This window comes from Mauremys reevesii, linkage group 9 (genome assembly GCF_016161935.1).
Source record: "Mauremys reevesii isolate NIE-2019 linkage group 9, ASM1616193v1, whole genome shotgun sequence".
Taxonomy (NCBI): Eukaryota; Metazoa; Chordata; order Testudines; family Geoemydidae; genus Mauremys; species Mauremys reevesii.
The window spans coordinates 60,120,559-60,147,507 of NC_052631.1; the positions used below are offsets into that span (position 1 = coordinate 60,120,559).

Sequence of the window (26,949 nt, forward strand, 5' to 3'; positions counted from 1 at the left end):
CTATTGGTATTCTTGTGGGAGATGCTGCTTTCCTTTTCCTTGACTTAGGGTCATTGATAAGGTGCTTAGTTAGAGAGGGCATCCAAAGCAAAGTACAGAAGGATTTCTTTCCTGCTTGCTCTTCCTTCTATTCCCTTTGATCAATGCTCTATGAACCTTTTTTTCCCTTCCTACATCGTATGAGGAAGGTAGGAATTCCCACACCTGATCAAACCAGTGGCCCATATAACCCAGTATTCTGTCTCTGATGGGGACCAGTACCAGCTGCTTCAGAAAAGGTCCAAGTAATGCTGTACTGGACAATTCTGGGATGACCTGGGCATGATAGAAATTTATTCCTAATCCCAGGCAGTTAGTGGTTGGCTTATTCTCTGAAGCATGAGAGTTGACATCCATCTGAATGCCTAGCTGAGCTTATATAGCTGAATATTTTTACTGTTCACAGGAATGCACAGTCCTCTTCTGCATCACATTATGTTCTTTGCCTTAGCAATATCTGGTGGCATTGAGTTCTGCAAATTAATTATGCATTGTATGAAAATATTTTTTCCCCAGTTTTAAACTTGTTGTCTTTTAATTTCATTAGTATGTCCCCTTTGTCTTGTATTAATAGGCATGCCCTATGCTTCTAATTGTGTACATGCCTCTATCAAGGAACTTCTATTTAGTCTTCTACTGAAAAAAAGTCACAATCTTCTTAATCACTGCCCATATCAAGTCTTTTCATGCACCTAATCACTTCCTTTGCCTTTCTGTGGATCATTTCTATTTCTGTGTCATCCTTTCAACGATGCGGTGACGACTAGAATTGAACATAGTATTCATGGTTAGGTGGGTGGGACCAGTGTTTTCATTGAGCTGTCCCCAGTGATGCCCATGTCTTTCTCTTGTGTGGTTGCAGTTCATTTAAAACGTATTGATGAATGTAAGTATAGGAGCAGAGATAGTTCCTTCCGTTATGCATTGCCTTGCACTTGCCTTCCATTAATGTAAGGCCTGGTCTACACTCCGATTTTAGGTCGAATTTAGTAGCGTTACCTCGATTTAACCCTGGACCCGTCCACACGACGAAGCCCTTTTTTTCGACTTAAAGGGCTTTTTAAATCTATTTCTTTACTCCACCTCCGATGAGGGGATTAGCACTGAAATAGGCCTTGCTGGGTAGAATTTAGGATAGTGTGGACGCAATTTGATGGTATTGGCCTCTGGGAGCTATCCCAGAGTGCTCCATTGTGACCGCTCTGGACAGCGCTCTCAACTCAGATGCACTGGCCAGGTAGACAGGAAAAGGCCCACGAACTTTTGAATCTTATTTCCTGTTTGGCCAGCGTGGCAAGGTGCAGGTGAGTGCAAATCTCATCATCAGAGGTGACCATGATGGAGTCCCAGGATCACAAAAGAGCTCCAGCCTGGACTGAACGGGAGGTACGGGATCTGCTCACCATATGGGGAGATGAATCCATGCTAGCTGAACTCCGTTACAGTAAAACGAAATGCCAAAACATTAGAAAAAGTCTCAAAGGGCATGAAGGACAGAGGCGATAACAGGGATGCACAGCAGTGCCGTGTGAAAATTAAGGCGCTAAGGCAAGCCTACGTAAAAACCAGAGAGGCAAATGGCCGCTCTGGATCAGAGCCCCGAACATGCCACTTCTATGATGAGCTGCATGCCATGCTAGGGGGTGCAGCCACCACTACCCCAACCCTGTGCTTTGACTCCATCAATGGAGAATCACGCAACACAGAAGCGGGTTTTGGGGATAAGGAAGATGATGATGAAGAGATTGAATATAGCTCACAGCAAGGAAGTGGAGAAACCGGTTTCCCCAACAGCCAAGATATGTTTCTCACCCTGGACCTGGAGCCAGTAACCCCCAAACCCACCCAAGGCTGCCTCCTGGACCCGCCCAGCGGAGAAGGGACCTCTGGTGAGTGTACCTTTGTAAATATTACACATGGTTTAAAGTCAAGAGTGTTTAATGATTAATTTGCCCTGCTGCGGCAACTACAGCTACTGGAAAAGTATGTTAACGTGTCTGGGGATGGAGCGGAAATCCTCCAGGGACATCTCCATAAAGCTCTCCTGGAGGTACTCCCAAAGCCTTTGCAAAAGGTTTCTGGGGAGGGCGGCCTTATTCCATCCTCCATGGTAGGACACTTTACCACCCCAGGCCAGGAGCACGTAGTCAGGAATCATTGCATAACAAAGCATGGCAGCGTATGGTCCCGGTGTTTGCTGGCATTCAAACAGCATCCGTTCATTATCTCTCTGTGTTATCCTCAGGAGAGTGATATCATTCATGGTCACCTGGTTGAAATAGGGTGCTTTTATTAGGGGGACATTCAGAGGTGCCTGTTCCTGCTCGACTGTTTGCCTGTGGCTGAACAGAAATGTTCTCTGCTGTTAACCACGTGGTGAGGTGAGGGGTGAAGCATGAGTGATCTCTCACACCAAACCAGCAGGCCCCTCAGTAAAAGAGGCAAAATGCGACCTTGTAACAAAAGCACATATGCTCTGTAATGTGAACAGCAAGGTTTAACGTGAAAGAGTGTACCCACTGTTCTATAAAATGTGTCTTTTTAACTAAAACTCATATGCTCCAGTATATGGTTGAGCTGCAAGAAAGGCAGCAGGAGCACAGACCGCCGCTACAGCCCCTGTGTAACCAACTGCCCTCCTCCCCAAGTTCCATTGCCTCCTCACCCAGACGTCAAGAACGCGGTGGGGGGCCCTCCGGCCACTCAGCCACTCCACCCCAGAGGATCACCCAAGCAACAGAAGACTGGCCTTCAATAAGTTTTTAAGTTTTAAAGTGCAGTGTGGCCTTGTCCTTCCCTCCTCCCCAACCCCACCCGGTGCTTCCCGCCTCCTCCACCCCTCTCGGGCTACCTTGGCAGTTATCCCTCTATTTGTGTGATGAATTAATAAAGAATGCATGAATATGAAGCAACAATGACTTTATTGCCTCTGCAAGCGGTGATCGAAGGGGGGAGGGGAAGGTGGCTAGCTCACAGGGAAGTGGAGTGGACCAAGACGGGGAGGGGTCATCAAAGAGAAACAACCAGAGCTTTCACACCGTAGCCTGGCCAGTCATGAAACTGGTTTTCAAAGCTTCTCTGATGCGCACCATGCCCTCCTGTACTCTTCTAACCGCCTTGGTGTCTGGCTGCGCGTAATTAGCAGCCAGGCGATTTGCTTCAGCCTCCCACCCCGCCATAAATGTCTCCCCCTTACTCTCTCAGATATTGTGGAGCATACAGCCAGCAGTAATAACAATGGGAATATTGGTTTTGCTGAAGTCTAGCCGAGTCAGTAAACTGTGCCAGCGAGCTTTTAAACGTCCAAATGCACATTCTACCACCATTCTGCACTTGCTCAGCCTATAGCTGAACAGCTCCTGACTACTGTCCAGGCTGCCTGTGTATGGCTTCATGAGCCAAGACATTAAGGGGTAGGCTGGGTCCCCAAGGATAACTATAGGCATTTCAACATCCCCAACGGTTATTTTCTGGTCTGGGAAGAAAGTTCCTTGCTGCAGCTTTTGAAACAGACCAAAGTTCCTGAAGATGTGAGCATCATGTACCTTTCCCGGCCATCCCACGTTGATGTTGGTGAAACGTCCCTTGTGATCCACCAGTGCTTGCAGCACCATTGAAAAGTACCCCTGTTGGTTTATGTACTCACTGGCTTGGTGAGCCAGTGCCAAGATAGGGATATGGGTTCCATCTATCGCCCCATCACAGTTAGGGAATCCCATTGCAGCAAAGCCATCCACTATAACCTGTACATTTCCCAGAGTCGCTACCCTTGATATCAGCAGCTCTTTGATATCATTGGCTACTTGGATCACAGCAGCCTCCACAGTAGATTTGCCCACTCCAAGTTGATGCCCGACTGACTGGTAGCTGTCTGGCATTGCAAGCTTCCACAGGGCTATCGCCACTCACTTCTCAACTGTGAGGGCTGCTCTCATCTTGGTATTCTGGCACTTCAGGGCAGGGGAAAGCAAGTCGCAAAGTTCCATGAACATGCCCTTACGCATGCGAAAGTTTCGCAGCCACTGGACATCGTCCCAGACCTGCAACACTATGCGGTCCCACCAGTCTGTGCTTGTTTCCCAGGCCCAGAATCTGCATTCCATGGCATGAACCTGCCCCATTAACACCATGAAGTGCACATTGCCGGGGCCCGTGCTTTGTGAGAAGTCTGTGTCCATGTCTATGTCCTCATCACTCGCATCACTGTGCTGCCATCACCTCCTCGCCAGGTTTTGCTTTGGCAGGTTCTGATTCTGCATATACTCCAGGATACTGCGCGTGGTGTTTACAGTGCTCATAATTGCCGCGGTGATCTGAGCGGGCTCCATGATCCCAGTGCTATGCCGTCTGGTCTGAAAAAAGGCGCGAAACGATTGTCTGCTGTGATGGAGGGAGGGGCGACTGATGACATGGCTTACAGGGAATTACAGTCCACAAAGGGGATGGCTTTGTATCAGGGAGAAACACAAACAACTGTCACACAGAATGGCCCCCTCAAGGATCAAACTCAAAACCCTGGGTTTAGCAGGCTCTTGATTTCACGGAGGGAGGGAGGGAGGAAACAAATGAATACAAAACAAATCGGGTCTATTTCTTGTTTTGATCCACTCCATCTATCTTTTACATCTTTAGGGTGGCAGCAGATGGTGCAGTTCGACTGCTAGCCATCGTCATCTCCTGGGTACTCAGCAGAAGATGCTGCATTACGACTGCTAGCCATCGTCGTCATCTGGGTGCTCGGCAGAAGATAGGAATGACCTGGCTGAGTCACTCCCATGTCTGCCCAGGCGCCCCTGACTGACCTCACCGAGGGCGGTTAAAAGAGCACCCAGGAATACGACGATGACGGCTACCAGTCGTAACGCACCATCTGCTGCCAAAAGCAGGGCCGGCTCCAGACCCCAGCTGCGCCAAGCGCGCACTTGGGGCGGCGTGCCGCAGGAGGGCGGCAGGCGGCTCTGGTGGACCTCCCGCAGGCGTGCCTGCGGAGGGTCCGTTGGTCCCGCGGCTTCGGTGAAGCATCCGCAGGCGTGCCTGCGGGAGGTCCACCGGAGCCGCGGGACCAGCGGACCCTCCGCCGGCACGTCTGCAGGAGGTCCACCGGAGCCGCGGGACCGGTGACCGCCAGAGCGCCCCCGGCGGCGTGCCGCCCTGCTTGGGGCGGCGCAATTCCTAGACCCGCCCCTGGCCAAAAGACAATGAGTTGCTGCTGTGTAGCAATGCAGTGCCACGTTTGCCAGCACCCAGGAGACTTACGGTGATGGTCAGCTGTGCGGGCTCCATGCTTGCCATGGTACGGCGTCTGCACAGGTAACCCAGGAAAAAAGGCGCAAAATGATTGTCTGCCGTTGCTTTCACGGAGGGAGGGAGGGAGGAAGAGGGGGGCCTGACAACATGTACCCAGAATCACCCGCGATACTGTTTTTGCCCCATCAGGCATTGGGATCTCAATCCAGAATTCCAATGGGTGGTGGAGACTGCGGGAACTGTGGGATAGCTACCCACAGCGCAACGCTCCAGAAGTTGACACTAGCCTTGGTACTGTGGATGCAGTCCGCTCAACTTAATGCACTTAGAGCATTTTTTGTGGGAACACACGCAGTTGACTGTATAAAAACAATTTCTGAAAAACCGACTTCTATAAATTTGACCTAATTTCGTAGTGTAGACATACCCTAAACTGCTGCCAAACTCTCCTTGCCAGTGATAAATAAGCTGATACTGCAGTCTGCCCCAGGACGTGGGGCTAGACAATGACTGGCAGTAGCCATACACTGAGGCAAGGTGGGGATAGAGGGTGGGGGTTCCCTGGGGAGGGGAGACCCTGAGAGAAAGGGGTTACTGCCAGGGGGCAGCACCCCATGTAAAAGGGCACCGGGGTCCAGGGAGGGACTCGAGGCCAGAGAACAGGTGGATCACTGGCCTGCAGAGGGCGCTCCATGCTGGAAACCAAGCTAATTCCCCGGAGTCACCAGCAGGAGGCGCCACAGGGGTGAGTTGGCGCGGTTACAGGCAGCACATTGTCACTCTCCTCATGCCTACTTAGTTCCTTTAACAGTCTTTCATGGAGAACGTTATCAGTGGTTTTTTGAACATTTGGATATGTTCTGCTACCTGTTCTCCTTTATCCATTAGTTTGTTGACTCCCTCAGAATTCAGACTTAAAAGTAGCAATTCTTCAACAAAAAAACTTCAAAAACAGACTTCAATGAGAAACTGCAGAACTGGAATTAATTTGCAAATTGGACACCATCAAATTAGTCCTGAATAAAGACTAGGAATGGATGAGTCACTACAAAAAGTAATTTTCCCTCTGCTGATACTCAGACCTTCTTGTCAAATGTTGGAAATGGGCAATGTCCACCTTGATTGCATTGGCCTCGTTAGCACTACAAAAGTAATTTTCCCTGTCTTGATATTCACCCCTTCTTATCAACTGTTGAAAATAGGCCACTTTCACCTTAATGGAATTGGCCTTGTTAACACTGACCGCCCACTTGGTAAGGCAACTCCCATCTTTTCATGTGCTGTGATATATATACTGCTTACTGTATTTTTCACTCCATGCATCTGATGAAGTGGGTTTTAGTCCCCGAAAGCTTATGCACAAATAAATTTGTTAGTCTCTAAGGTGCCACAAGGACTCTTTCTTGTTTTTGCTGATACAGACTAACACGGCTACCACTCTGAAACCTGTCAGAATTCCGGTAGGTTGGAGAGGTAAGATTCTCCTTTAGAGAAGCTGTGCTGACCTTTCCCAACCAGATCCTGCTCACCTAGGGTTTTTAGAACCATTTTTGATCCTTTTGGAGATGTTGTGTCCCTTGTCAGGTCATGCATCGTTAGCTCCACTAGGTTATCTACAGGGCGGGAGGAAGAAATCAGTAGCACTAAGCGTGCGCAGTTTTCCTGAACTTTTATAAACTTGACTCAGGAACCTCCTCTGACTTTTCAGCAGAAACTGAAGAAGTTCAAATTTACGTTGCTGTCCCAATGAGCAGCTGTGTGGCTGTTCTTTTTTTAGACCATGTAAACAGTTGTGCTCCTGTTTCGGAGGCTTCCTTTTGAGGCTGAATAGTTCTTCCTTTGTTAAAATGGAAAAGTTCATATCACAGCCTGGAATTTTTGAACCTGCCACCTGGTATTTAATACAATACACAATGGAAGTGCTGCCTGTCTGACAGCTGTGCTAATTTGCTTGGTACAGTGGAGTTTTCACACTGCTCACACATCTGCACCATCAAGAGATTGTCCTGTACCTGTTTTCTTTTTAATGCCACATTGTGCCACGGGCTGGCCCTTTTCGAAGGCAGCTCCATCTCTGTGCTGTCCAGGGCAGGAGGCATAATCTGCCACTGAAGCAGCAAGTAGCATCAATGATGTAAACACTGAGCATAATAAAACTATCGATTAGTCACTGTTATTCTTAGTTTAGCCTGCTGTGTGATGCCTAGGGATTTACACGTAATTCCATGCACCTGTTTGAGAATAAATACATTTAAAACTAGGCATCTTTCCTACAGTCTGTTTCAGATGCTTTGAAATATATCAATTGCCAGCTTTGCTGTTTCATATTGATGCTTCTGATTCAAACAACACTGTCAGTTCTCATTGTGCTAGAGGACGGGACTTGGCCTCTTCAAGGCATATGAGTTTGACCAAAGCTGCCCTCTTGTCTATGGCAGATGCTTTTGTCTTCTCTTAGAAGGTGCAGAGACTTCCCTCTTTCTTCTCTTGCTGTTAACCACAGTCTGTATTTACTCTGGGGCTGTGGGGGTGAATGATGTGACTTTCTAAATAAATAAATAGGCCATGAGCTGTGATGAGCAATGCTAAAAGTTTGGCAAGGTTTGTGGAGCTAATATTGTGAACAGCATGATGGTCAGCTAGGAGTTCTACTGGGAGCTCTTGCCAAGGGAAACGCAATGGGGTCCATACACTTCCATTTTTTCAAGGACTTTGGAATAGGTTCTACATCAAAGGCTATTGGCCAAAAGGCAGAGACGAGTAAATGAGGGCAAAATAGCTCCTTGGATAGAAAAATGGCTCATGAGAGAGAGTGGCTGGTCACAGTAAATGTACTGAGGCTCTCATAGAATTGTAGCTATGAGAGATGGAGAGACCTGTGGTAGTGGTTTGCTGGGTGGGTGAAAATAGGGAAGTGGATGATGCCAGAATTTGTCGCTTGTAGCAGAACTGGAGTGACAACAGATAGGGTCATTACAACCAGATTGAGTGTTGTGTGAGTGCAAATGGAGAGCATATGCTTAATGTGATAGGCATGCAGCATGCTGTCCTGGAAGGGGATGTGGCAGTTATACTGGGACTGCAGAAATCCTTGCCTGTCAGTCTAGCATGGGGCTGTGATTAAAGAAGGCAAACTAAGAACTAGGTTATATTAAGTAAGGGTGAGATAATGCATCAAAAGAAGGGGAAGATGTTTAGTACAATACATATGGCACTGGTTAGAATTTAGAGTTCAATTGTGGCCTCTTTGGTATTACTGCCTGATTAAGTACCCTGCAAGACTTCCAGGGTGATTTTAGGTTTCAGAAGTATATTGCAGAAGGAGTTTAGCATATTTCTACTGGAGACAAGACGACTATGAAGCGGTCTAAGGGAAATGTTCTGAAGCATGACAACAGGCCGGCGAAGTACAACAACAAACTGTTCGTGGATGTGAGACTCAGAAACCATCACTTGCGGATAGAACAACTATGTAATCAAGTGTGGGCAGCTCAAGCATTATACTTATACATCTGCTCATACAGCTCCTGATATAGCTGGAAACACTGGACATGTAACAACAACCAAATATGAAGAAGATACAATGCTAAAATCAGAAGATTGAGTAAACAGCAAAGCTGTGTAGACCCGTATCACTCAGCTGCAAATATGGAATAAGTTGCAAAGTGGGGTTATTGAATCAAACTGTGTTAAAATACATTAAACATTGGGCACTCATGTAGAGAAACTTAGTGACAAAGCAACAGCCAGTAATGCCATTCCACATAGGAAGTAGACCCTACACCTGAAGAGAAGCTCTGTGTAGCTTGAAAGCTTGCCTCTGTCACCGACAGAAGTTAGTCCAATAAAAAAAATTACCTCTCCCATCTTGTCATGCCACATACGAGTTACTCCAGGAGTTCTTAAACGCCATCTCCTCCCAGGCAAGGAGACTGTGCACATGCAACCACCCAGCAGAAGCATTTCTCTTTGTGAACTCTACTGGTTGGGAAAGTGCAGCGGCCAGAGGTCACATGTAGTCCAGGCCATGTGCTCTGATGAGGCAGAGTAAATACCCTGCGGTTGCAAGCAGAAGAGTCTCTCTCTCTCTCTCTCTCTCTCTCTCTCTCTCTCTCTCACACACACACACCCACACCCACACACCCACACCCACACCCAAAAACCAACTGATTCATTTTTCATAACAGGGAATCTTGCATTGCAAAATATGACTGTAGCTCTTCTTTATTAAGGCATCTCTCTGTTAATTGCTATGAATTTGTTAGCCTCTCTCCCCCAGTGTTACAGATCTTATATGTAAGAGGGAGAAGGTTTGGAAATCTGCCTGGAATTGAATAGTGAGAGAGGATATTTTCTTAGTCTGTTCCAATAATGAGGTTTAGAGTGCTGTGTATAACTAGAGCACTTTCTATAAAAAATGGGCTCAGCTGAGACTAGCTCTGGCCAGCTATGTCTGATGATGTTAACAAGTTATGGTAAAATCCTTAGGATGCTGAATTTCAAAAGGATTTGTGTTTAGTTTTGATGAGTTAGCCTTTGCCCATGTTAAATCCATGCTGTATCTTAATCTCAACAGGAAAAACTTAATTCTAAACTCACTACATTTTTTGGTCACACCTTTTGGATCTCTGCTGTTTGGTTTGTTAAAAGTTTCTAAGAATGATCAATTTCAGAGAATTCTGTTGCAGTGTGACCTTAAATGGTGAGAGACCCACTGAAATATTCATATCTGATTTTACAGTGACAAGGCAGAGCACTTCAACCATGAAGAGTGCTTACCTTTGCCTTCTATATATTCATCTAAAGCAGCAATGGGTAGAGGGGGGAAGTGCTTTTCCTTTCTCCTTCTTTAGACAAAATGGAATTCACATCATATTTACCTTTGCAGGATTGTGTGTGTCTGTTCCAATTTTGCCTGCTAACCTGGAGCTTTGAAAGATTGCGCATGCACGGTCACATAGGCTTTTATGGCAGGGAACTGTAATGCTGCTGGTTTAGAATTCAGTTGGCAAGCTCATTATGTTTGTCTGGAGCAGATGCCCTCTGTGAATCTATTGGCAACTGGACAGTGTGCATTTAGCTGAGAGAAATGTGTGTGGCGGTCTGAGAGGATGACTGTATGTAAAGCTGCGCCTTTGGATGAAAGCAGCAATAGCACTCCCATCTGAGGGCTTCTGCTGTCCAGTTCCCAGGCAGTTACCTATCTGAGAGAGGTCCGGTGTTAGCAGTGTGAAACTGTACAATCCACCCTGAGTTTGCTTCTGTGTTTTGTGCAATGCCTTGTAATGAATTTGGTGCTTGGAAGTGAGGCGTTAATAATGTAAGGCAGATCCACTGGACAGCCTCTTGGCAAGCTTCCCCCAAACACAGCTCTGCCAGCGTCTCTTGAGGCTGACCCACAATACTCTGTGCTGTTTCAATCTTGGTTTTATCTTGGCCTGAGACTGCTAGTCATGCCCAGCTGTGTGGTGCGCTTGGGTATTAGTTAATAACATGAGACCAGCTAACTCATTTGTATTTGTTACCGGAGTTAGCCAATGTCTCCAGAGGCAAGAGGACGATGATGCATCCTTTCTGAAACCCTGGCTTCTATTGAAGGGAAAAAGGTAGTTTGACTTTATTGCTTATCTTTTCACTGTGTTCTTTGTGTTCAGAGATGGATGGGAAATTGAATACAATCTGGTTTATGGTCGCAGTAATGCAAAAATTCCTGAGTTAGTCACTTACTAAAAATTAGCATTACAGATCAAATTAAAAATTAATGCAGATTAAGAGTGAAAGTAATGCCTTGACCTAGATGAAACAAATGTCTGAGATAGCAGTGCACTATCAGTGAAATGAAATCTCTGCCAATTAAAAAGTCAGATTAGTTGAAACTCTCACTATTGGTTCTCTCTGTGGAGCATAACATGCAGAATCCTGTCCTTTCATGCCACACATGTTACTGTACACTGTAGCTGTTTGGTGCTGATTGCTAGTTTGGTACCCCTAAACAGTGGGTCAGTCTGTGGTCCAAGGGGTCTGTGAAAGGTTGTCATTACCACAGAACAATGGTTTGCAACCTGTGATCCACAGACCCCTGGGAATCTGCAGACTGTCTAAGATTTCCAAGGCGTCCGCACCTTCATTTCAAATTTTTTAGGGGTCTGCAAATGAAATAAGGTTGCAAACCTCTGCTCTAGAACTATAACTGCAGGAGGGGAAGAGCACCAAGGTTATTTTTCAAAGTGCTTGTGTGAGAGCGATTTATATTGGGAAGGGTATTTGGTGCAGAGCTCTTTCAGAATGCTACCATTCATGATTTGTGGCAGAGAAAATAGCTTTCCAAAAGGAGGTTTATTCCCCCCCTTGCATTAATTACTTCATACCAATCAGCACTGTTTCCATCTGTTCTCTGTCTCCTTTTGCAGAGATCAGACAGCGTCCAGCTTAGCACAATGTTTTCCTTTGTCAGTGCCTAGATGTTCTGGTGATTGGCATTCCCTAAATACCAGAGACATGCGTTTATTTTGTAACCTTTTATATTGGCGGTTCACTAAGTACATACTATATACGGGCCAAATTCCATGCTCGGTTACACTTGGATAGATCCACAGACTTCAGTGTGCTCATGCGATTGTGTGAATGAAGTTAGAACTGGGCCAGCATGGGTTTTTTCCTACGCAGAAAAGTTGCTGCCCATTCTAGTGTTCTTATGTGAATGGTGAAATGAATTACTAAGAACTTCCATGAAATATGGACTTTTTTGCCTATGGACTTTTGAAAATCTTTTCACTTCTACTGTGAGAGTTATCGAGAAGATCACTGCTTAATTTATAATTTACTGATAATGCTATGAGGCTAAATTGAAATCTCTTTCCATGTCTCTCCTACACAAAAAAATGAGTTAGCATATATTGTTAAGGTTGCAGCTGTGGTTACTATGACCCTTATACTAAGTCTGCAACAAGTTTATTACCATTTTAAAAATATCTCAGCCTGGACAGGAAGGAAATGAGAATAAAGGTAACTTGATATAACTGTTCTGTGACACTAACAGGTCAGATATTTGCTTAATGACATTATTTGCTCTCAAAGTTCATCCTACCTCAGAGGTCCCCAAACTGTGGGGTGTATCCCCCTATAGGGGCGTGGAGGAACATTTTGAGGGGATCGGGGGGGGGGACCAGGCCAGCCCCCAAGGACGGCAGGGAGGGACCACCATACAGCCCCACTCCGGCACTGCCCGCGGCCCCAGCTCCAGCTCTGCCCCCAGCCTTGACCCTTGACTGCAGCCCAGCCACGGCTCTGTTCCCTGCCCCAGACCATAGGGTGCTGGAAGTGGGGTGCAGCAGCACCCACTGTCTTGAAGTGGTTTCCATCATATACAGGATTTACAGATTTTTTCAATGGCACTCAGCATCCCCACTATACAAATTGTTCCAGCACCTATACCCCAGACCTGCCCCCTGCTGTGGCCCCCTTACAGCTGTCCGCTCCCCCCCCCCATGAGCCGTGGCCCCACTCCTGGCTCCCTGGGGTGGAGTACTGACAAGGGTAGGGGGGGTGACCATGAAAAGTTTCTCGGCCTTCTGGCTGGGAAAGCATTATCTAAATTGTATCTGTTCCAAAACCAATCTTAATTCTGACCCAAAAGAGGTCATACTCTTTCAACATGTACACCACCAATGATCCAGTTTACATGGAGTAACATACGTTTATATGTTACTCTTTCTCTCTCTCTGGCACCCTAGCTTACAGAGAGATGTCTAAACACAGCATCGACTTAATCGTGGCCAGATGCACACCTAACTTGATTTGCCAGATAGTGTGGATGAGACCACAGAGTATTCAAACAGGATTCAAAAACTGTGCGCCAGCCTAAGTTCCCAGCTCAGCTAGAACATGGTTATTCTAAGATGGTACGGTCCGTCCACAAACTAGATTAGAACCCCATTTGCCCCAGTCAAGCTCAAACTTCTTAAATTCCTGTCAGACTAGTGCAGACAGGTGCCTCTCTGTTTCTCTCCCTCAGGGAAAGAGGCTGCTTCCTTCTCCTCCCTCTCACACAGCTAACCATTCCTGGCTGGCTGCTGCAGCTTTGGAATTACAGGCTAATGTCATTTCCTTAATTTAAAGTCAAAGCCGCTGTGACTACTGACAGATGTTTCATTACAGGCAGAGCGCACAACCCCCCACCTTCCTTTCCAACACCTGATCCTTAACATGATCTGGGATTTGTAATCTTTCTTTTTCTTTTTCTTCCTCTCCTGTGCAGACCACAATTCCCTGCCGAGCTCTAGCAGTGCACAGGTCGTTTTTAAATGCTTGAAGGTCGTGAAATGAACATGAGCCAACCGGCACAATTTCATCTATTTAGTTACCTCTGTGTTGAGCCTGTCAGCAGCAGACATTGCTAGAAATCTCTCTGAGCTGGGGAGTGACTTAAAATAGGTCCTCAACAGAGCATTAGGCATTTCCCTCAGTTTGTTTCCAGCAAAGCCAAATGCCTTGTAAACCAGCAAAAACTTAATTGATGTTGCATGCAGACAAAAGAGCATCTTGTGTTGTCCTTCACTCAGATAAAGGCCTTTGGTCCCCTGCCAGATTCCCGGGTCAAATGATTACCCAAGTCTCCATACAGCAGTATAGTGTGCTCGTCACATCAAAATGACTTTGATTTCTTACAGTGCAAGTCAAGATAGTGATTGTAATTTGGTTTAAAGGCAAGGGTGCCACAAATTTAGCCAGCTGAGGCCCATGCTAGTAACTTGCCAAAGAGGACAAGAGTTGCACCTAATTTCTGCATAGAGTTAATGAGGAGGAATGGCCCATGAAAGAATACCGTGCTCCATGTCAATCCAAGCTGAGACTGCACAAGAGCCAGAAGGAGCATTGCAGACTGGGATTTGTAGTCTTTATGCTGTACAGACACTCCCTGGGTTATGCAAGACCTGATTTACACAAATCCACACTTATAGAAAAAATTCCACAAGCCAGATATAGGATTTTCGAGTTGCGGAAATTTTTGCAGAATGTACAGGTATACATTTCCAACTTACGAAAAATTTGAGTTACACAAGGTTTTCCGGAACGGAACGATTGCGTAAGTGGGGGAGGGTCTGTATTAGGAACCAAGGTGACTTCACTTTCTGGGTTAGTATCTTGGCCTCTCGCCCACATTTTGATCAGCTTGCCTAAAGAGGCTGGCCATAGCTTTAGATCTTAAGCATATGATAGCTGTTCTGCAGTGGGATATGTTTGCTTATTTGTATCATGGTTTGGTTCTCCATTCAGGGTAATCTGTTTGGGAAGTTGTGGTGCTGACATCATCTGAAACGGAGAGAGCCCTGCACACAGGACAAGACTTGCAGGGAGATCTATCATAATTCCAAGTACTGGGATTTCGCTCTGTTCTCTGATCCTGTTCACGCTTGCTCACGCCTTTATCACGTGCACAGAAATGACTGTAACTGAATAGGTTAATGCGGTGAAACACCAGGTATAATTAAGGCTACTTAGGCTTTGTTTTTAAATTCTGACAAGCAACAGAAACCAGGAATGTGTTGGTGAGGAACTGCATCAGCCTTAAGATTTATTTAAGCATCTTTATTTATTTATTTAATTAATTCATACTCAAATTTGAATTTTCCTGGCCTTTCTCCCTGATCTAGATGGGTCAGAATTTGCACTGGCCTCTGGTGCAGGATCTAATTGATTAAGTGATGAACCAATGCATAAAAATAAAAAAAAAGCAGTGGTAGTCCTAAAGATCAGTGACAGTTTTCAGTCCAATAGCTTGTGGGCCAGTGGAACTGGAAATAAATACTATTTGCCATCAGGCTGCTGGGATACCTAGCTTTCGAGAAGCATACTGCATTTTTTTTTAATCCATGGCAGGTTGTGAGATTTCAGACCTAAAATGCATAATTCTGAATGATCATCTTGCTTTTTTTCTGCCCCACTTCATTTCCCACCTGACTTCAGTGTCACTGTCTCAAGAGCTTTTAGGGCTAGGAACGGAAAACATCACTCTCTACTAAAGCACCTGGGGATGCTTGTCTTTCAGACAGGATAAAGCATTAATCTCTAGCTTTTGTATTCTGAGAGAGAGCAGGCCAGAACTGAAGTGTGTGCACATGTTAGAGAAGCAAGGGTCTCAGAGCTCAGGCTCCAGACTGAGTCCGAACGACTACACTGCAATTTTACAGCCCTGTAGCCCGAGCCCCATGAGCCCAAGTCAGCTGACATGGGCCAGCTGCAGGTGTTTTAACTGTAGTGTAGACATACCCTTAGTCTCTCTGTGCCTCAGTTTCCCATCTATAAAGTGTGGATAATAGCACTGCCCTGCCCCACAGGCATGTGAAAAGATAAATATAGACTATAAAGTGCTCAGATACTGCACTCACCAGGGCTACAGAAGTGCCTAAGTAGGATAGAAAGCTGAGAACTTAAATCTGTGTTGAGGCCCTTAGAGCAGTGGCCTGATTCCCAGAGTGCCAAGCACCCGCAGTTAACACCAGTTAACGCAGTTAACACTCCCAGTTAACATCAGTGGAACTGTTAATATCTGGTGGTTTTGCATCTCCAGGAATTTATTTAGGTGATCCGGCCTGGCCAGCCTATGCTGCCGAACGTTTCTTACCGGGGGAGACTGGGGCATGGATGGCATCAAGCAGGTTGAAGCTCCATGTGGATAAGACTGAGATGCTGGGCTGGGGAAAGTGCCCAGGAGAGACGGTGAGGTTGACTGAAGCAGGGGGAGAGGTGCCTGACTCATAGACTCATAGACTTTAAGGTCAGAAGGGACCATTATGATCATCTAAGTCTGACCTCCTGCACAATGCAGGCCACAGAATCTCACCCACCCACTCCTGTATCAAACCTGTGTCTGAGCCATTTTTTGTACCTCGTGGTTGGTGCTCCCTAGATGCTGTTGGATCCCCAGCTGCCAGATTACAACAGTGTCCAAGGGTGGCTTTTCCCCATCTGGGCCTGGTGAAGCGGTTGCGACCGTCTCTTTTCTTTCATTCTTTCATGCTGTTATCCCCGCCAGCCAATATCACTGCAGTCTGCTGTACGTGGGGCTGCACCTGGAGTCAGTCTGGACACCTACACCAGTGCATTCTGTAGGGGTGAAGGGTGCCTGTCAGTGGGAGCATGTCACCAGCGTGCTTGGCTGCACTCCCTGCCTTTCAGTGTGCAGGGAGAGATTAAGGTGTCGTTTTTCACTTTTAAATCCTTAGGACCTGCCAACCGGCTAGACACATGTCTCACTTGGCCATAGAGCAGCAGCTTGGTCAGTAGAACTGCCCAAGCTGGAGTGCCCTCCATTTTAAAGACAAAGGGTTGGCAGCAGAGCACTCTGTTAGGGTGTCCTCAGCTCTGTAACTAGTTCTGCCCCTTGGTCTAAAATAGCCTTTAGGGCACTGCTGCAAGGTGCATTGATTTACTGGAGCTGGGTGGAGGTGGGAAGCATTGTAAGTACTTTTTGTCTGAGCATGTGCAGTAATCTGTGGCCTGATTTGTCAGACCATAGTACAAAACTATTTTGGATCACATGATACTGTTTCAGCCAATCAGAATTGAGGAGAAAGTATCATTTAAATTACTTGTAACATTTACTTAGCAGCTGTATCGCTATGGGCATTGAATCACCACTAATGCTGAAGCTAAAGCAGCACAAGAGTTCCCGTTATAGCTCCTGTGCTTATGTGTGCTTGTAACTTTGCAAAACATTTGTGGTTTGGGTTTAAATTTTCCATAGAATCATAGACTCATAGACTTTAAGGTCAGAAGGGACCATTATGATCATCTAAGTCTGACCTCCTGCACAATGCAGGCCACAGAATCTCACCCACCCACTCCTGTATCAAACCTGTGTCTGAGCCACTGAAGTCCTCAAATCGAGGTTTAAAGACTTCAAGGTGCAGAGAATCTTGTGTTTGGGTTTTACCTGCTGCGCGCCGAGCCCGTGCTCGTCAGTCTGTTTGCTTGGCTGGCCGCCTGAAGGACCGTGCACCGCAGCCGGCATCCAGAGGCTGCGAGTACACAAGTCCTTAGCCTCTACCTGACAGTGTTGGAAGTTTTGTTTTTTATGGGTTTTTTAAGTTTGAGAATATTCCCTTTGGCTGCTTGATGAGTTATGGGAGATGTGGAAAGCCTCATCTTTGGCACTGACTATATTTAACTTAGGAGTCAAACCCATATCAAGTCAAATGGACAAATGTTGCATTGGCTCAGGTGTGTCTGGCTTGTGATTCCATAAGCCCTCTGTGCTGTGCAGAAAGTTGGAAAATGCCAGTTCCTTACTCTTGTACAACCTGAGCCACTGGGCTTAGCACAGGTGCCCTCTGTGGGCTGGGGAGGGGGAATGGAATGGAATCCTTGATGCATGGGGCACAGAGCCATTTTCCGGTGACTGCTGTGGTGGTGGCATCTGTACTCCATCTTGGGTACAGCTCTTGTCAGTGGGTGTGCATAGCGCCTGCCCTTGCCCACCTCCACGCTCCCTGGGGGGTGTTGGGGAGAAGTCGTTGCAGAGGCCATCACACAAGAGTGCAGGGGCACTGTGTCCATCTCTACCATGGACACTGTCTGTGCAGAAGAACTGTGCCAAAACTTTCTATGGCCCCTCCGCAGAACACAGAGATTTTCCCTATGGCAGGGCCTACAGGGAAATGTGGTAGCTTGGGAAATGGAGAGTTTGAATTTCCATTTGGAACAGCAAAACATGCCTGTGGGTAGAATGTGGAGGGGGAATTGTTTGGTATAAAGATGGGCAAACCCACATCAGTCAGGGTCTGGATTTGCCAAAGGCCAGGAATGGTTTGGCTCTGGGCCTCATGTATCCACCTTCTCCCTGCCCCGATGCTAGGGGGGAGTCATTCTCTGGGGAATGGTTCCATCTCCCCCCACCCATTGTCTGTTTTGATGTGCTGGTGCTGTTCCTCTTTTGCTCCTGCAACACTCTGAGACCCTCACAAAGACCCTCACCATGGCCCTACATCCCAATTTTCCCAAGGGCAAAAGGCCCTGTTCACCATGGCAGGTTACTATGATAATGATTGTTTTGTGGTAGTGTCCAGTCACAGACCGGAGCCCCATTGTGAAAGGCACTGTACAAACACAGAGTAACAAATGGTCCCCTCCCCAAAGAGCTTACAGTCTAAGACAAGAGAGAGCAGGTGAGGGGAACACAAGGAAAAGCATTGACAATAGGGGTCATGGCACACCAGCTGCCTAGCCAGTGGAAAGGGGCCCTTCCATTTTACACACATGCTCTTGTGTGCTTTTGCAGTAGCATATGAAAGTTTCTGTGCATTGCATAGTCGGAACATGCAGCTTCTTCTGATCTCTGCGAGCAGCTGGCAAGCAGCTCTGTTTTCTCCCCTCACTGGTCCTATTGGTGAAGAAAGGACAAGGGCATGGGCTGGACCTTATTCAGTCAAAAGATCGATCAGAACACATCACAGTGCACGTACATTGGGTGGGGTCTGGCCAGCAGGATGTTTGAGGTACATGAGGTCACAGCTGCTAAAGGAAAGGAGCAAATTATGTTCTCAGTGTTTCATCTATCTTCCTGTAGCAGAGTGGCCTGCCCCAAAGGGGTGGAGGCCTGGGGCAACCAAACCTGATTACTGAAGAAACTGCTCCAGCCCACCTGTGCTGCATTAACAGCCTGGATGGGGCCTGATGGAGAACAGCTGATTGTCCTAGGAAGGAGATCAGGATGCTGTGGTGAAGGGGGAAAGCGCAAGAACCTGCAGAGAGTGAGGGAGGCTCTTGCAGGGAAGACCCTGTCACCAGAGGAGTTGAGACATTAAAACAAGGAGGTTGAACTCCAGACTGATAAAGCCTGGGAGTGTCTGGGATGTGGATTCCCTACTGAACGGGGGAGAGACACTGAAGTGGGGTTGGGTTCTGGATGGCCAATGTGTACGCAGAAGATTGAATAAATTGGACCCGCAGAAGGGAATTGTTTTAATTAACTTTGGGTTGTGTCTTTGAGTTTGAGGACTCGAGGGGAAATAGAGGCAGGGTTCTGCAGGGTGGCCTCTGGCTACAAGGGGGAGCTGAGGAGACAGGATGAGTCAGGGACCTGGAAATGGGATCCAGAGCCTGGGTTCTTTGTTTGAATGTGTCTCGGGTCAGAGGCTGTGAGCTGGCAAGGGGACATAACCTTTCACCTCTAGGGCTCAGGTTTCAATTTGGCCCTGCTCACATTGACCAGAGTTCCCATCTGATGCCTGTGACAGGTACCTGGCCCACATGGCTCCCTAACAGGAGCCCTACAATCTTACCACACCCCACCCCAGGACTCAGCAAAAGGAGCAGTGAAGCTGGATCCTCCAGGGGTGCCTAGAGAGGACTCTTTGCTCAGCCACTTTGGAACCACAGAAACCTGGTCCTTCAAAGGCTAGATGGGCTAGCGACAGCCAATCAGGGCCCAGCAGGCTGAGATAAAAGGAATGGCAGGGTGCTAGTTGGGACAAGAGGAGACGGGCTCTGTTTTGGCCAGAGGAGCTGGAGAGGCAGCCAATGTCTGTTCTCCAGCCACATTTAGCACAGCCAGGTTTGCAGGGGATAGGACCGAAGAGCCTTAACCCTGAGCTGAGGGTGAAGCTGAAGGGGCCTGTGGGGAAGAGGCCCAGGGAGAAGCAATGATGGATTGACTCAAGCCGTACACGGCTGTCATGTCTAGGGTCCCTGGACTGGTTCAGTGGAATAAACCCCCAGAAGGGGACTGAGCTTATCTGGGGCCTGAACAAAGAGCTGTATTTAAAGGGTCTAGAGTGGGGGTTGAAAACCCAAGTGAGGGTGGTTAGACCATTTATTTATTGGACTCTGTAATACTCTGGACGGGGCTCATTAGAAGTTGGTGACTTGGCCAGAGTGCCAATCCACTGAAGACCCAGCAAGGTTGGCTGCAGTCTGCAGGGGGCACCAGGGATGCAAAAAGGACTGTGATACAGCACCCACCTCTGGGAAGTGTTTCAGCCGTGAGCATCCCATTACAATGCTGTGCAGTGATCTGTGTTTAATGAGGTGGTGGTCACAGCCCAGCTTCTAGTAGGGAGTCTCTTATGTCACAGCTGACATTGTTAATGTGACATATTGCTGCTTTCATCAGAGATGCACCCAGGTTAATGACTATTCCCCTCCCGGTCTGGATTGAGTTTCAGCAGTAGGGGCAGTGAATGAGGCTGACAAACCGTTCTGTCCCTGCTTTGTGGTTAGGGGACCTCAGTTTCTGGAATGGTGAGTGTGGCACCTTTTCACCAGACTGAAATTAGGTTCCTAGGTCCAGGTCACAGTGCTTTTGGACAAGGGCAGGTGTCGTGCACGGGACCTTTGCATGGGGAGAATTGTCTGAGTGAAGATGGCTCATTCTGCTTATCCCAGAAACCCGCTTCCCCTTCGCTCTGCTCTCAGAGCCTCTTTGAGTGCTTGGCAATGGAACAAAGGGGACCTCCAGCCAGATAAAGAAAATCAATGTCAACTGTCCAAAAGAACGGGACTTTCTGGTGCAGCCACATCAGTCACCACTACCGATTGCTTTGTGGGAATGGAGTCGGGAAGGAGGATCAGAAAACAGATGTCGTTTTTGGAGCAGTTCCTGCAGAGCTTTGCTGTCCTGTGCAGGAGACACAGGGAATTAAATGCAGTTGGGGGAGAGATTTCTCCAGCTTTCTTCACCAGTGATATGTTCATTTGAACAAAAGGAGGATGTAGTAAAATGTGTGTGTGATTTGCCAGCTGGGAAAGAAAAGCTGTGTCTGTGTCCTGGAGACATTGTTTAGCAGGGATTGATTGTTTTGGAAGGATTCGCCCCATACAGTAGAGCCCATGGAATATTTGTACACCCTGGGCAGACAGGACTTGGCTATGCTACTAGCCCAGCTTCCCCAAAAGTCTTTTGAGTCAAGTGAACCCATGCAACACAAGCAGCTCCACCAAGCTGAAAAGTTAGCTTAGATGCTTCAAGGGAAAGGGTGTAAGCTGTAGGGGAACTTTACAGCATCCACAAATGGCCACGCGCCATGAGCATGGGTTTTTTTGTCTCCATCATGGCTGCTGCCAGATGTGAGATGGAAGGCCGGTGGGATCCAAATTTTTTCTGCAGTCTTGATCCCAATTAGTTCCTCAGTTTGCTTTTGTGAACTGGGGGGGAGGAGAACCTTCTTGTTTGTGTCAGGTGCCTGCTTGGTTTGCATGTGTTAATATCTCTGGGGCAGCCAATGGGAAGTAGGTGGGCTGAGGATAAACCAGGGAGCTCTCCGCTCAAGCTCGCAGCCACCCGTCTCTGTAAAGGGACACAGTCAACTCAGTTATCACAGCTCCGCCTTGCCGTGTTGTATCACAGTCTTTACAAGTGACCTCTCTGATTGTCAGCCCTGGTCTACAGTTAAAACTTAGATCAACACAGGTACAGTGCTCAGAAGTGTGAAAAATCCACACCCCTCAGCATGGCAAACATAAACCCCTGGTGTAGACACAGCTAGATTGACTGAAGAATGCTGCTATTGATCCAGTGATTGCTGCTTGGGGAAAGGGAGTTACTACAGTGACAGAAAAATCCCTTCCATCACTGCCATGTGCTTCTACACTCGGCGGTGCCGCCACCGTGGCATAGCTATAGTGCGCTAGCTGTGTCACTGTAGCGTCCATAGTAGAGATATGGCCTCTGTTTTATCCATTGCTTTACTCCAGGCATTCAACAGCACTTTGCTTAGCTTCGTCATCTTTTCTTCCTAGCTGGAAAGACCCTTAGAAACATTGGTGGGGGAGGGAAACATTTATATAGTGTTTAAAAAAACAACAAACAGGCCCCACCGTGCTGCGAGTTGGGTGCTTGGATCAAGATGAATCCTTCGTGCTGGGGCCAACCGCCTCTGTGGGCAGACGGCTATAGCCCTGTCACAGAGTTTGGGGGAGACAAGGCCCTGCACCCCTGGCTTCCTGCAATTCACTGTGACTCTCAGCCAGCCAGCAAAACAAAAGGTTTATTTAGATGACAGGAACACAGTCCAAGACAGGTCTTTCATGTACAGACAACAGGACCCCCTCAGTCAGGTCCATCTTGGGGGGCCAGGGGAGGCCAGAGCCCTGTCTGGGCTCCCCTCCATTTTCCCAGCCAGCTCCAAACTGAAACTCTCCAGCCCCTCCTCTCTGGCCTTTGTCTCTTCCCCACCCCCACCCCGGGCCAGGAGGTGACCTGATCTCTTTGTTCTCCAACACCTTCAGCTGGCATCTTTGCAAGGGAGGGGCCCAGGCCATTAGCTGCCAGGAGACAGAGGGCTGGCCATTCTCTGTGCAGACAGTATCACAGGGGCCCTCTTGGGCTCTGCAACAATCATACACCCTGATTCCCTCCCCCCCCCCAGATACCTAAGAAATGCATAGGGGAAACACAGTATTCAGAGAAAACATTAAGAACATTTCCACTTTGTCACAAGCCCATTCTATCTAATGTGAATTAGGTGCTGCCTTCTGAGCTTCTGTCAGGTTACCAGTGCCGCCAGCAGTTGGATACCCTCATACCTTACCATCAAAGTTCCTCTTCTGATCTAGGGCTACAACAGACATGCTCCATCCTTCCAACATCCTGCTTTCAATGTTTTTCTTATTTCCTATTTGTGTGCGTGTGTGTATGTATCAAACATTCACGGCACCACATTTAATATCTCTCCGTTGAAGATCTTTTTTTGTTACTTCATAAATAGGTTCCGAGGCCAGCAGTGCTAATATCTCAGATCTTCAGGGAGGCGATTATTCTACTTTGGAATTTAAGATTGTGGTTTCCAGGTCAAGTAGAGTATGAGTTTTCTATAAGGGGTGGAGAAACAGAACTTTTTTTTCTTGAGCAGGGGATAAGAGCAGTCCCTGCAGGAATGTAGCTACTTCATTAGCGAACTAACAAGAAACAAAAAACACATCCAAGTTACCGGCGGGGGAAGGAAAAGTTTTGGCAGAAGTTGCTGCACTGGTAAATTAGAAATGAAAAATTTATGAGCGTGTTAAATTGTACAACTGCAGCAGCTCCAGATCATTAGGTATTAAATTTCTGGTTAACTTTATACCTTATGATGATTGACTTTTATACAGTGATTAGTTGGGTGGGAATAACTTGTGCACAAATGTTCCTTGCACCTCCCCTGCCTGAGCTTTAAACTCTTGGCACGCTGGCTGAGGCAGGCAGCCCTCATGATTCTTGGGAAGGAGAGAAGCATTAGATGCTGGAAGTAAATAATTTCCTGCTCCAAAGGGCTTGCAGAAGAAGTGGGGTGTGTAACAAGGGAAGGAATTCGTTATCTCTGCAGCGTGGTTTGTCTCTCTGCCGGGGAATCAGGAAGCACATTTTGCCTTCATTTAAACTATATTTTCAGTTGGCAGAGCCTAGTTGTTGTGTATCTATCTGTGTGAACATTTTCTCTCTCGCATTTCAGATATGGTAGGCCAGCTGCCTCTGGTGAGTGCCAGGAAAATGATTTGTTGATTAAAACAGAAATCTCGAGATTCTGTTGCTTCAGATGGGGTTTGTCCCCAACCTCCCAAAGCATAAAATGAACACACAGCATAAAATGAGCATTGGCTGCAGATGTCTAACTACCATTCCTTTTTTTCCTAATCACCCAAACCTGCCAAAACAAGATGCTACACACTGTAGATAGAACAGATCATTGTACCATGAGCATCCCTCTTCTTTTATCCATGCAGTGATGACAGCTCATCCATACCCGTTTTGATGATTTTTTTTGTGATGTGCTCCCCTATGCTCTTCTTTCTTGCATGCATTAATCCACAGGGAAAAAGCTAACAGTGTTGTCACTTTAACACATAATTGTTAGGCTTCAGTGTTAATGGCATGTTGAGATGGACAGGGTACTTTGCAGCTCTCAGAACTATTGTTTCAGGCTCTCTACAGATTCAGGCTGATGTCACTGCACACTTGGGCCACAATTTGACGGTTTCTTTAAAATTGGGTTTCCCTCCTGTGGCTCTCTGTACCTCAGCAGGGGAGACCTTATAAACGCATGTAGTCAATAGAAGGAAACCCTTTAAAGTACACTTTCCTTAATGCTGGGAGAAGGTGCTGTCCTCAAGGCCCGGGAGACCGAAGAACTGTGTGTGTCCATAGAGCAGGCACTGTTTGGACAGCACAGACTTTTCCCACATGCTACCCCCAGCAGGGACCACCTGTAAGGGGAGAGGGGAACTTCAGTCTCTAGTAGCCGTTGGCTAGGATGCCAACATACATGCCTGTTCTGATTATTTTTTTTGTGACATGCTCCCCCGTGCAGTAGAACAGATCCAGCTTGTACCCCCAGCTCATGTCATAGAGATTATTTAGCATCCATCAGATCACCGGGCTAGATTTGAACCAGTGACCCAGGTGAAATGCTCTGCATTCCTGAGCCATCCAGGCCCATTGGTTGCTCCACCATTTAAACAATTAGTAGCTATACCAAAAGATTGATATTCCAGCTGTAAGTAGATGTTGTTTAATATTCAGGCTATATTCCCTCACTTGTATAATGAATATTCAGAGTGTGAATTAACAAAGTTGATTCTGATCTGTGTGCAATATGGAATGTCCTGATTTTATTATGGTGGGGCTCAGTAATTCAGCATGCATACTGTCACTTGGAAAATGGATCTGAGAAATATTCAGTATCTTTAGGTAATTTGGAGAATCATCTGCATAGTCTTTAGTGAGGGTAATGTGAATTTCTTACTAGGGGTAAGCTCTGAGATGCTGAATATTACTATTATCAAATTAGCCCCTTAAATAGGTTTACAAGTGTCATTAAGTGATTTTACCATGACAGATGACAGGCTTGTCTAAGTTTAATTTGAATATCACAGCAGTGTATAGTGGATGTAGAGGGTTTTTTTAGAAATTAATGTACAGGAGCAGTGCAGCTACCTATAAAAACCCTTTGCATTGGAAGTGGCCGTCGAACTAGAGATAGAGCCCACTGATGAGATTACGTGGTGCATCCGGTCTGGGCTAATGCAGGAGCGCTCCCTGTCATGCATTTTCTAGTGCTTTGTGCTGTCTAGTTTTATCACAAACCATTGGGCTTCCAGCACCTTCACTGGAGAGACACAACACAGCCCCAACCCCCTCTTTCGCCGGAAACCTCATCTTATATTGGGAATACTCCCCCCCCCCCTTCTTATTTTTAGCCTGTCATTCTTAGTTATCTCCATTGTAGCAGGAATTAGTGTGTGTGTCCTTCAAATGTGAACAAACTGGTATGTCTCCCTCCCCTTCAGACCCCAGACACCTTTCGTCATTGGTAGGCCATGTCTACACTAGCAATTATGCTGGCAAAATGTCTGTTGTTCAGGCATGTGAAAAATCACCACCCTGAGCGACAGAAGCTTTGCCCCCATAAGTGGTAGTGTGCACAGTGCTATGTCGGTGGGAAAGCAGCTCCCTCAGCAGATACAGCTACCACTGTTCGTTGGGGGTGCTTTAATTATGTCGATGGGAGAGCTTTCTCCTATTGGCATAATGTGGCTACACGAGAACTCTTACAGTGGCACAGCTGTATTGGTACAGCTGTGCCATGCTGTAAGTATAGACCTAGATTCCTTCGGTTGTTGTAATCTCTCCTCCTACATCAGCTCCTCCAACAGCGTGATCAGTTTTGTCACTCTTCTCTGCACTTCATCCAGTTTCTTAGTGTTCTGGTAACGGGGTGCTCAGAACTCATCTCTGTGACCCGGGTCTCTCTTGAGCTCTGTAGATTGTCTCCCTGCTTTATGGAGTGGATCCAAAGCATTTTTCATGGAAAAGATTAGATTTCTCTCCAAGTGCTTATTGGACTCTCCGCAGAGGCATACAAAAGCTTTTCGCAATCAGTAATGGATTTATCCTCATGTGTCTCTGTGGAAGATCAGATGACTCATCCAAGATTGCCAGGGAAATCTGTATCTGAGCTGGGAATTGAACCCGGGTTTCCTGAGAACTGCCACAATCTCCAGTCCGTCCAACCCCTCTAAGCAGCAGTTCAGGGTCCTTATACTAACCTACATTAGAACTTCACATCTATTGCAAGTTTACTGTATTTGGCAAAGTCCAGAGCGAGTGAACAAATTAAAAACCAAGAGAGTTACCAACTGTAGCTTCTGTCTATTGATACCTCATTAAACTCGTGGTGAATGGCCTGCAGTGTATTTTGTGTAGCACTGAAATCTGGGGACCTCATCATATGTCCATCTCCCCGACTTCTGTGAGTTTTCTTTGTAGGAATTACGAGGTGTGCAGGTGAATGAATTTCCAGCGGATGAGGTTCTGTGGGGGATTGGCAGTCTGCATAGTGGGCATGTACTGAACTCTAGATGTTTAGCCTCTGGTAGTAATTGAATCCCAAATCTGAGTCCTGGGGCTGGCCATTGGGAGTCCCTTCAGTCTCAGGGCTGGAGAAGTTTCAGGAAAGAGTGGGAGGCTATTCTAGAAGTAGGGGGCACTGCTGGGAGGATGAAGAGATGGTTGGCAGGACCAGGCTCTGTGGCTCCATTCAAAATGCATTGGTATTTAGGCCCTGTAATACACTGTGCAGGCATAGCAGAAGCATGGTAAACTGGGGACTGGAGCGGGGGAGCACCAGGCAAGCACCAGAGCTCAGCAGAAGGGAGTTAGAGCGGACCTAAAATGGCCGATGTCAGCAT

The 26,949-nt window shown here is 47.0% G+C and overlaps 1 protein-coding gene and 2 long non-coding RNA genes across 3 annotated transcripts in view; 2 read left to right on the forward strand and 1 right to left on the reverse strand.

Annotated features, from left to right (window-relative positions):
* Nucleotides 1-20,277, reverse strand: part of LOC120372030 — a 39,052-nt gene extending 18,775 nt beyond the window's left edge. The window contains exons 1-2 of the long non-coding RNA XR_005584708.1: nucleotides 20,248-20,277; nucleotides 16,175-16,392 (exon numbers count right to left, since the gene is read on the reverse strand). This is a non-coding gene — a long non-coding RNA (uncharacterized LOC120372030). The remainder of the gene's footprint in view (nucleotides 1-16,174; nucleotides 16,393-20,247) is intronic.
* The window catches only part of MID2 (midline 2), a 321,117-nt gene that overhangs the window by 12,673 nt on the left and 281,495 nt on the right, over nucleotides 1-26,949 (forward strand). The window lies entirely within an intron of this gene.
* LOC120372031 overlaps nucleotides 1-26,949 on the forward strand; it is a 73,670-nt gene that overhangs the window by 9,572 nt on the left and 37,149 nt on the right. The window lies entirely within an intron of this gene.